Consider the following 10,842-nt stretch of genomic DNA (forward strand, 5'->3'; position numbering starts at 1 on the left):
AATTATAGAAACCGAATTAGAAAAATAATGGAAGACCTAAAAGAAAAATTAGTATGGATAGAAAAAACCTTAGAAAATTTAGATAAAAGCACATGTGATAGTTTATATAGTTTAAAAAACTCACTACGAGAAGAACAACACAAGATAATAAATACCATTGAAAATCTAGAACTAGATATACATTATAGCATACACAACAACAACAAACCCAGTGTATTCCCACTTAGTGGGGTCGGGGGTAAGATGTACGCAGTCCATACCTCTACCTCTGATGAAGTAGAAAGGCTGTTTCCGAAAGACCCCCGGCTCAAGGCACAAGATATCAATTTTTTTTTTATAGCAAAGAGTGAATTAAAAAGCCCCAAAACCAAATCTTTATTAAATTAGTGATGAACTGAGAATCCAAAAAGATAATACTTTGACGAAGAAGCGTATTGGTGGTATCAAATTCATCAAATCTAGACAATCAAGAAGGCCTTTACGGTAACTAGAAACACCCCAGCTCCTTGATAGTGTCAACTACACTGTGGAAAAGTTCTGGGTGGATGCTTGTACTAACAATCCTCTTCTTTGTGTGATGTTAATTGGTTTCTACGAGTTTTCTATTTTTCATTTTGGGTCAGCTTACCCCGTGTCTTGTCAGGAAGACACTATGTATACCTAATTTATGTGGCACGATTGAAATTTCGAGAGCCATAAAATTTTACTTTCATCAACAACAGATCTTATATGTTTTTTATATAAAAAAATTACATAAAAAGCACAAGGTGATAAGTACAGTTTCTAGACAACATACAAGAAATTAGGATGTTTTTATAAAAAGAAGTAAATACTGTTTATCATAGCAAAATTTGTAGTTCAACATGATACAAGGTGCATCACAATCAGGGGCGGACCTACGTGTTAGCGAGGGGTTTCCGAACCCCTCGACAAAAAATTACGTTGTATATATAAAATAGAAAATCTATATTTATGTACATATATTAATTTTGAACCATCTAACACAAGGTTGTTGGATAACTCAGTGGTACTTTCTCCATAACTTGGGGCGCCAACTCAGCCCTTTTTGCGGATCGATCCCCGCTAGGCTGCCTATTTTTTAAAAATAAACTGTTTTGTACAGCTGATATTGTATGTCCTGTACAGCTAAAAGAAAAAAAAACAAAAAAAAGACGCCTATTCACATATTTATATTTTTATTTTTCGAATCCTCTAAAAAATTTCTTGATCCGCCACTGATCACAATAGCCATAACTGAAGTAGCTTACTTTTGACAAAAATCAAATCATAAAAGATTTCAAGAGACTAGACGGCTAAAGTTCAAGAGATAAAAAAAAGGGAGATAATTACCTCCAAATGGGAGTAGAGGCTGAAGACAAGTAGCAGGTAGATCGCTCTACAAGGTAATTACTAGTAGTAGATCTGTCAGGATGAAGAACAGTTATAAAGATTTCGTCCTTGTCTTCTCCCCCGCGTGGGTTCTTAGCTACCTTGTGTTCTCAACTTTGGATAGAAGAGGGTCTGGTTCGTGAATATAGATACACAGTATATAAAAACACACCACCACGACTCCAATAATGAGGAGGAACAAGCATTATCAATTTCGGCATGAAGATGAACACACATGGTAGAAATTGAACGGTGCGAATTAAAGGGTCCAACTAGATCTGGGTTGTTTTATGGGTTTGGTTTGGTGGCCCACTTTGATCAATTAAAATGACCATTTACCCACAATTTTTTTTATTAAATATGTATTTTTAATATTTTAAGTTATTGAACTTTTTACCTAGATTTTAAATATATACATTTATTTCATAAAATAGATATATATTGGTACAGTGACTTTATCATATTATCTCTATTAATTAATATTTCATAATAGGTATTGAAAATAATTTGAAGAATAAGTAATTAATGCTAAAAGTAAAACATGGAAAAAAAATTATTTTTTTTATTTGTTAAAAATGATAAATAAAAATAAAAATCAAGCTAGGAAATGGTGACAAGTAAATTCAAAAGTCAGAGGGAGTACATAAATTTTGACAAAAGTTTTAGTTTGGGTGCTTTAACTTGATATAAAATTTAACTTTTATGATCTTAAACTAGAGAAATGTATGATGTATTAAAATATAATCTTGTAATTTTAAATATGCATTTAGATAATTTAAATTAAAGAGTTGTCAGATTAAGAAAAAAAAGGACATTCTCTTTAAAACGCAATGAAAATGAAAGTAACCCAAATAAGTAAATAAAAAAAATAAAAGGAGTATATTTCTTGGCCTTTTGGCCGCCATTTCGAGAGGAAAAAATATTCTCGTCGTATATTTTATATACTTTTATCAGAAAAGGCTCAAAAATATATTTAAATTATCTGAAATAACTTAAAAATATTCTTCGTTAGATTTTTGACTCAAAAATACCCCTCTGTTAAATATTTGGCTCAAAAATACCCCTCCCTCTAATGAAATTCGAAAAAAGATCAAAAATACCCCTGAACTATCTGAAATGGATCAAAAATATCTCTTGTTAGTTTTTTGGCTCAAAAATACCCTTCTGTTAAATATTTGGTTCAAAAATATCCCTCCCCTTAACGAAATTCTACCAATCATGCCACCTAAAAAAAAAAAATACGTGGCTATGCCACATTCCCATCCACACGTAAAATGTTAGATTTTTTAATTATATGACATTCCTTTCTTCTTTATTTTTATTTTTATTTTTTTGCAAAGTAATTTTATTGATTTGAAAAAAAATATGATCAGTAAAATTAAAATTTTTTAAAAATATTTAAATAAAATAAATCAGTGTTTTTACTGAATTTAATTTAACATTTTTGAAATTTCTCAATATTAGGAAGGTACTAAATAAATTTTGTTAAAGGAGTACAAATTATTCAATTTTTTTTATTATATGATAAACTTTTTACTTAGATTATTAAATAAAATTATATCCATGTTTTTCTAATGATTAAAATATATCAAATGTCATTTACTTTTCTGAAAGTGGAATTTCAAAAATTCTAAGAAAATTTGATGATTAAACATAAAATTAGAAAAACTATCAACATTTATTGAGATCAGAAAAATACATCAACATTATTGAATATAATCTTTTTATTTAACTCTTCCATCAAGAAGAAAGGAATGTCATATAATTAAAAAATACTAACATTTTACATGTGGATGGTAATGTGACGTAGTCACGTATTTTTTCTTTTACGAAAAAAGTTCAAAAATATTCCGACTCTGATGATCCTAATGAAATTAGGTCGATCTTGCCTTTTAGGGAATTCCTGGTGCAACAGTGAAGTTGTAGTCATGTGATCAGGAGGTCATATGGTTCGAACTCCTAATCATAGAAACCACCTCTTTTTTATAGTTGTGACTTATGAGGTGAAGTAGTGCATTTATATGATATGTTTCTTCCTTATTCCCAACATGTAAAACCACCTCTTTTTCGTAAAAAAAAAAATACGTGACTATGTCACACTACCATCCACATGTAAAATGTTACTAGTATTTTTTAATTATATGACATTCCTTTCTTCTTTATGAAAGAGGTAAATAAAAAGATTATATTCAGTGATGTTGATTTATTTTTTCTGAACTCAATGAATGTTGATAGTTTTTCTAATTTTATGTTTAATCATCAAATATTCTTAGAATTTTTGAAAATTCTACTTTCAGAAAAAGAAATGACATTTAATATATTTTAATCATTAGAAAAACATAATCTAAGTGAAAAGATTATCATATAATGAAAAAAATTGAATAATTTGTACTCCTTTAACAAAATTTATTTAGTATCTTCCCAATGTTGATAAATTTTAAAAACATTAAACTAAATTCAGTAAAAACATTGATTTATTTTATTTAAATATTTTTAGAAATTTTTAATTTTACTGATTACACTTTTTTTCAGATCCATAAAACTGTTTTGCAAAAAAATAAAAATAAAAATAAAGAAAAAAGGAATATCATATAATTAAAAAATATAACATTTTACATGTGGATGGTAATGTGGCATAACCACATATTTTTTTTTTTTATCTAGGTGGCATGCTTGGTGGAATTTCGTTAAGGGAAGGGGTATTTTTTAGGCAAATATTTAACAGAGGGGTATTTTTGAGCTAAAAAATTAACGAGGGATATTTTTTATCAATTTCAGTTAGTTCAAGGATATTTTTGATTTTTTTTTCGAATTTCGTTAGAGCGACGGGTATTTTTGAATTAAATATTTAACTGAGGGGTATTTTTGAGCAAAAAAAAACTAACGAAAGGTATTTTTAAGTTATTTCAGATAGTTCAAGGATATTTTTGAGTTTTTCCATACTTTTATTGGTAAGCACGTGATACACGTGCAACAGTGAAGTTACAAATTAAAGAAGATTGCAATTTGTAATTATATTCACATCAATCAAAATTTTTAATGATAAATATATATGTGCTTACACTAAAAATATAGTTATGTTTACATTATTATATTAAAGTATGAAAAATCTTTGAAAAATGATTTGAAATTTTACACTTTATTAAAAATATTCATAATAAATAAAATTATTTAATTTTAAATAATCAAACGTTACAAGTGTGAAACAGTGCTATAAAACTAGTTCATTTGAAATTTAAATTTATACTTACCAGGTTTTACAATTTATTCATCAGGCTCCTTTAAAACGCTAGATGATGGAGGCCCGTGATTGCATTTTGGGATATGTTGTATTCTATATTATATTGGTCAAATCTAGCCCCTCAACTTAGCATTATCTTTCACTTTGATACTTAAAGTTAATATTGTTCATTTTAAGCATCTAAATCAACTACAAAATGTATCATTTTAACACATTTTTGCATCAGCTTTGTTGCGTGAATTGCACTCACTCCAACATGAATTAAATGACTAATTAATTTGTACCAACTTATTTTAAATTGCCACATCACCAATAATTATTTAAAAAAAAAATAATACATAACAAGATATCCAACCAACCATTCTTTAAGCTTAACCTCCATCAAAGGAGGTTGAAGTTTTCAAGAATGACAATCATGCCTACTCATTCTTTAATGATGATAGATCCGCATTAATAGCTTCCTCAATTTTAGATATATGAATTAAGAAAATCTGGAGGAGAACCTCTATTAATGGAGGTCATCAGGAAATTTTTTCGGACACAAACCCTATAACTTTTTCAGCATACTCATGAAGAAAGTCTACCAGAAAAATCACCGAATCTAAATAGTGTTATTCTCTTTGTAAACTGTGTTTTTATTGTGTAACTACAATCTTACTATTAATAATTGTGCTTCTATATAACCTCAAATCTTGCCCTCAGAGCATGATGAACGATAACACTCCAAGTTGTGGTGACTAACTATAGTTATAACATACATGCTGTTTGGCATTTGAAGAAACCCAAAATAGTGCCCTGCCCCCTCTCTCCTCTCTCTCTATGTATTTACTTTTCCAAAAAATAGAACATCATCTTTCATTTTTGTGCCTCAGAAAATCAACAAAACCAATCTTTCTTTATTCGGAAAAAACTATAATGTTTTTCTCAATTCAGTTCTAGTTCAGTTTGTTCCAGAGCTCCATAGTTTTGCTTAATGAAGAAAAACTTGAAGATATGGAGAAGTCAATTTGGCGGTGGAGGGAGCGTGGGAGAAAACGATTTTGGAGTGGGGTGGCAGCAATGATTTGGGGGTGGGATGAGGAAGAAGATATGGGGTGGGGTGGTTAGGAAGATGATATGAGGTGGGGTGGGGATATTAATATTTTTATCTATTTAAATTAATTATATAAAAATGACAAATATCCTTTTATAATTGATTCATTTACATGTTATATACCTGAAACGCGCTTAAAAGCGAGTGTATCACACTCTGCTGAATTTGCTGAATCAGTAAAAGGTGTCAAAGTGACACATTTTATGGCTATTTGAGATGCCAAAAATAAACAATGTCCACTTGAGATACCAAAGTGAAAAATGATGCAAAGTTGAGGTCTATCGATGGATTTGACTTATTATATTTGATGTCTGTTTTACAAGCTGAATCTGTCAAGAAATTCAAAGTTATAAAGTTACTCTCCAAAGTAGATTTTCATTCATCAATAATATAAACACTCTAATAAAGAGTTCATAACGATGATAAAAGAGCTACAAGTTGGAATTCAAATACATCACATGATAAAAGAAAGCTGGCTAACAATTTTCTATTACAAATTGAAGTTGGCGAAACATCTTCTGAAACTTTCTTCACATGGACCAATCCTTTTATTTTTCATCATATGAGTTTCCATGAATAATTAGTTAGCAGATAAAGAAGTCCAACCAATATATTATATTGGCATAAACAGACTTTGGCTGCATGTCACAGTAGAAGCATTGGCAAGAATCATCCGCAACTCATGGCAGAAATCATTCAGATGTTCATATGGCAGAGCTTCATCGGATACTGCTGCAGCCAGAGCTTTGCTCCCTTTTTTTAACACAAAATTTAAATAAATGAAAGGAGACATGAATGAATAAAGAGTAAAAGATGACATATCCATAATCCTTAGGGAGATAGGAGGCATTACCGTATTTGTGGTTGAATATTACAACCCTTACCCCTCTGTTTTTGGCGCCAAAAGCAATACCTTGCCCTGCACCACCTGCCCTAATTGAGACGAACAATTTTTCAGCAATTGGAGAAACATTTGACGCATGGCCATTGGTCTTTTGTCTCTCTGTTTGCACACAAAATTTGGAACTCCTTATGTAGGATTCAAAAGTGCTTGGACTGGTTTCCAAAGAAGTTCATATTTTCCTTTTGGGAGAGGTACAAACCAAGGAGGGGGAAAAGACTCTAATAATGAAAGCAGTGACAGTAGTATTGCCGTTATCAAATATGTAATTCAATTGAAGACGGTAAGTTCCATTCTGTTTCATGTTTTATTACAAATGTGTTTGCTATTCTTTATTTTGAGTCGGGGGTCTATCGGAAATAGCCTCTCCACTTCTTCGGAGGTAGCAGTATGGATTGCGTACATTTTACCCTCCGCAGACCCCACTTGGTGGGAATACACTAGGTTTGTTGTTGTTGTTGTTGTTGTAATTGAAGACGGTAAGTTAGCAAAACTGTCGCTATCTTGTCCTGCAGACCACACTAAATTCTGTTTTAAGCAATTGGCATTAACTCGAGGAAAAGATAAAATGAGAAGATCATTTGAAAAATTTTGCCTTGAAATGTGACTACAGAATAGACCACTAAACTACATCGGTTAAGTCTTCACTCCCGTTCCAGAAAGAGTATTAGAAAACTTTAAACTTCCAAGTGGAAAATAATGAGTACCTCTAAGTGCATCTTCAATTGCTGTCACACAAGCCTCACAATCTGTGTTGTAACATTGTGTTTACTGCTCCTACAGATTGATTTCCAAAGCATGTTACAGTTAGAAAGTTTTGATAATAAGATAACAAACACTGTAATACAATTTAGCCACAAAAATTACTATGGAATGGCTAAACAAAAAACTATTGAAGAGAAACATCAGGTCCAAACTTTCAAAATACAGAACTAATTTATAACACGTGCTTCCATATAATGTCTATAGCATTCTAGGTCGTATGAACTACAATAGCATAAGAAAGAATATTCATGTTGAGATTTTAGAATTTGGTGGATGCTGCAACAGCCATTACTCAACCAGAGAAAGAATATTTATGTTGAGAATACATGAGAAACCTGACTTCTTTTTTAGGTTTTTTGGTGGGTGTTGCATGTCTTAGTATGAATGTGCATGGTCATGAGAGGGTGATAGCTATAGAAGCTAGAGAAAGTTAAGATTAGTATCTCTGAGGGGTAGTGTCGTCATATTATAGTTATCAGGGGAAGTTGGCGTTCATGTATTTTCTATTTGTTCATATCTAAGAATTGATAGGTCATTCCTATTCTACAGCTTTTGCTAACAATTAGGATGTTCTGATTCTAACTGTGAGCAAAAGGAGAATTATAAGAGAACAGATAAGGAATGTACCGATCTGGTGTGTATAACAGTCGAGCAATGTAGACAAAATTTTCAATAGGCTTATAACTCAAAATTCTCGAATAATGATTATAAAATTTTCACCTGTGTTATGTTCAGTATTTACCTTAAAACAAAAAGATAAATTTCAAATGGATCATATCTCTATAGTAGAGAACTGGTGTTCAACTCAGTAATTTTAAAAAAGGAACAAGAGAAGCACAAAACCTTTAAAATTAGCAATTCAACAGCACTTATACACTTGATAATCTGACAGGAAACTGGAAGATATTAACCAGCACCGAGAAGGATATCCGACAACCGGTAAAAAGAATACAAAATTACATTTAGTTTCTCTGTTCTTCCATGTAAGTTAAGAAATTACGAAATCACATATATAGTCTAAGAAGGCATAGTTAGCAAGTAAAGTTGAGCTCGCCTTGAGAAGTATTACTTCAAGACATAGCAACAACTACAGTGCAAATTGGCTTTAACTATATGAATCCTCATTAACCCAAGGCCCAACTCCATCAACTTGGTAGCCCACCTATTTTAACCCATCTTCAAAAATGACCTACACTTGTTATGTAACAATCTCCATTCATTGTATTATAGAGAACACATGGAAAAATTAACTCACTCATTTCTTAACAAAAAATCAACAAAGAGTATAAAAGCACTATATGAAACTAAACTAATAACATACCCAGTATAATCTCATAAAGTGGGGTCTGGGAGGGTAGAATGTACACAGATTTTACCACGACCTTAGAAAGAGAGGATGCTTCTGATAAACCCTCGAAGGAGTATAAAAGTAAAGTACCTTTATTATATCAAATGGCTGAAACATTTCATAAATTTTTGAAGAATTACTCTCAGTTAATCACTAATACAATTGGAGAAACTACAACTACAATCTGAGGAACTAAGTTGCACCTCAAAAATCAGAGAAATTGAACTAACAAAAGATTTAAGCAGAAGAAGAATTAGAATATTTTCGAAGGATTAACAGTTATTATGTTGCCCAAAATTGAAGTGTCAACATAGAAGGAGTATTTCTTCACTTCCCAAAAAGTCTAGCTAAATCCGAATTCTACAAACAATTTATCAGATTTTGACAACATAAAAATCAGAACTTCTTAAGCCCGGAGAACCAAATCTGAGACCAAAACTTTATAAATTTATTCATCAAAATCTGAAAGCCGAAGAAACAAAATTAAAGATGAATATAAAATTGAAGAAGACACATATGAAGATCAAAACATTATAAATTAAATCTGAATTTTGAAATGGATAAAGAGACTGAAGAGCAAGACGGAGGAATTACAAAGGATTACCTTTAGGTTAGGCTGCAACAGTAGTTGGAAATGGTTGAAGGTAAGACCTGCGTCAACATGGCTCCTTCGTGAGGGGCAATTTAATACCTTTTTTGTTTACCGCCTAATTTGGGATAAGAACAAATTGTTATCTCCTTGTACTTCACTTCTTCCTTTTATTTTTGATAATAATTCTAAATTTTACAAACTCATTCAAACAAATCTCAAAATTGAGGAAAAACACTAAGACGAAAGAGGAAACTGAAAGGAAAATTACTCACACATACAAATCATCGAACCAAATGAAAGAACATGCAGGAAAAAAGTGAGGATCACTACAAGATTGAAGAAAAAATTGAAAGCTTAAAATTGTAACAACAGTTTACCTACGTGTAAAACAAATCACAAAGCAGCAACAACTATGAACGCACCAGAGAAGACGAAGAGCTCAGCGATGAAGAAGATGATTAGATTAAGGGCCCTTTTTTCAGAGATTAAATTGAAAATGAGATAGGAGTTTGGTGTTGTAATCTGAGGCTATGTGCACGCCTATCCGAAAATAGCGGAGACAAGCTGGCAGGATAACGCTTAGCTGCTCCCAAGCGGCTTGTATATATGAGTTAAATACAGTGTGTCAAATTTCAATATCGTCATAACAACTATGCGTTTGCTTTCATATATGTAATGCACTTAAGTATCCAAAAAGAGAAATATCGTTTAATATTTTGAAATAAACTATTTTTTAAAAGAAATTGTCCTCAATAGCATGATTTTCTAGAGAATCGTCGCATGGATTGAAATAGAGGAGTAAATCATGTATGAAAAAACCCAACTATTATGAAATTGTCCTTTGTTCCTATTTTGCATTCCTTCACATTGCATATGAATTTTTGCTTTTATGTGATTTAAATATTTTATATTTGAGTGTCTTATACATGCGTAAAATAAAAAAATACTTTTAAGTAGAATATTCTATTAAGTTTAAGAAATAATCTTAGAGAGAAGAATATATTTAGCTGAACTTAAAACATTTAAATAAATTTAATTTGTTAATTGTATTTTCCTTTTTAGTTTGTTTTAACATTAATATTTTTTTTTGCAATTTTTTAATTTTAACTTTTCATATGACACATGTAAGATTACAAGAATAAATGATATTTAGAAATTATTCATTACTTTTTAAAATTTATATCAAATAAAATTAGATAAACAAATTAAAATCAGAGAAATATTTTACATAAGCTATAAATTACGTAAAAAATAAAAGGAAAAATAATATAAATATACACCTTAACTCACCATATTTACACAAATTTCCACCCATACAAAGTAATTACAAAAACCAACTAATTATGTATCTTTGTTGAATGTATCGGTAGCTAATTATGTATCTCGACAGACCTAATAATATATATATATATATATATATATATATATATATATATAGGGCGATAAATATATATATATACAAAGAAAAAAATATATAAACTCAAAGTATTCTGTATATCGATATAACAAAAAA

The 10,842-nt window shown here is 30.5% G+C and overlaps 2 long non-coding RNA genes across 7 annotated transcripts in view; both read right to left on the minus strand.

Moving 5' to 3' along the window:
• Nucleotides 1–1,693, minus strand: part of LOC124889359 — a 5,240-nt gene extending 3,547 nt beyond the window's left edge. Inside the window, exons 1-2 of one of the 2 annotated variants that reach the window (XR_007048297.1) lie at nt 1,351–1,693; nt 794–1,146 (exon numbers count right to left, since the gene is read on the minus strand). This is a non-coding gene — a long non-coding RNA (uncharacterized LOC124889359). Of the gene's footprint in view, nt 1–793; nt 1,147–1,350 lie in introns of those variants that run through there. The other variant, XR_007048298.1, reaches the window with a different exon arrangement.
• A 4,385-nt stretch (nt 1,694–6,078) lies between these two features.
• On the minus strand, nt 6,079–9,986 carry LOC107851097. Of its 5 annotated transcripts, none has more exons than XR_007048299.1 (5): nt 9,711–9,985; nt 9,342–9,444; nt 7,332–7,401; nt 6,577–6,726; nt 6,079–6,476 (listed from the first exon to the last, which is right to left on the minus strand). It is a non-coding gene; the product is annotated as an uncharacterized LOC107851097 (long non-coding RNA). The 5 variants fall into 5 exon arrangements; XR_001668881.2 differs by having other exon boundaries at nt 9,707–9,985; XR_001668880.2 differs by having other exon boundaries at nt 6,079–6,726; nt 9,752–9,986.
• Between the last annotated feature and the right edge of the window lie 856 nt (nt 9,987–10,842).

Source organism: Capsicum annuum, chromosome 12, assembly GCF_002878395.1.
Source record: "Capsicum annuum cultivar UCD-10X-F1 chromosome 12, UCD10Xv1.1, whole genome shotgun sequence".
Lineage (NCBI taxonomy): Eukaryota > Viridiplantae > Streptophyta > Magnoliopsida > Solanales > Solanaceae > Capsicum > Capsicum annuum.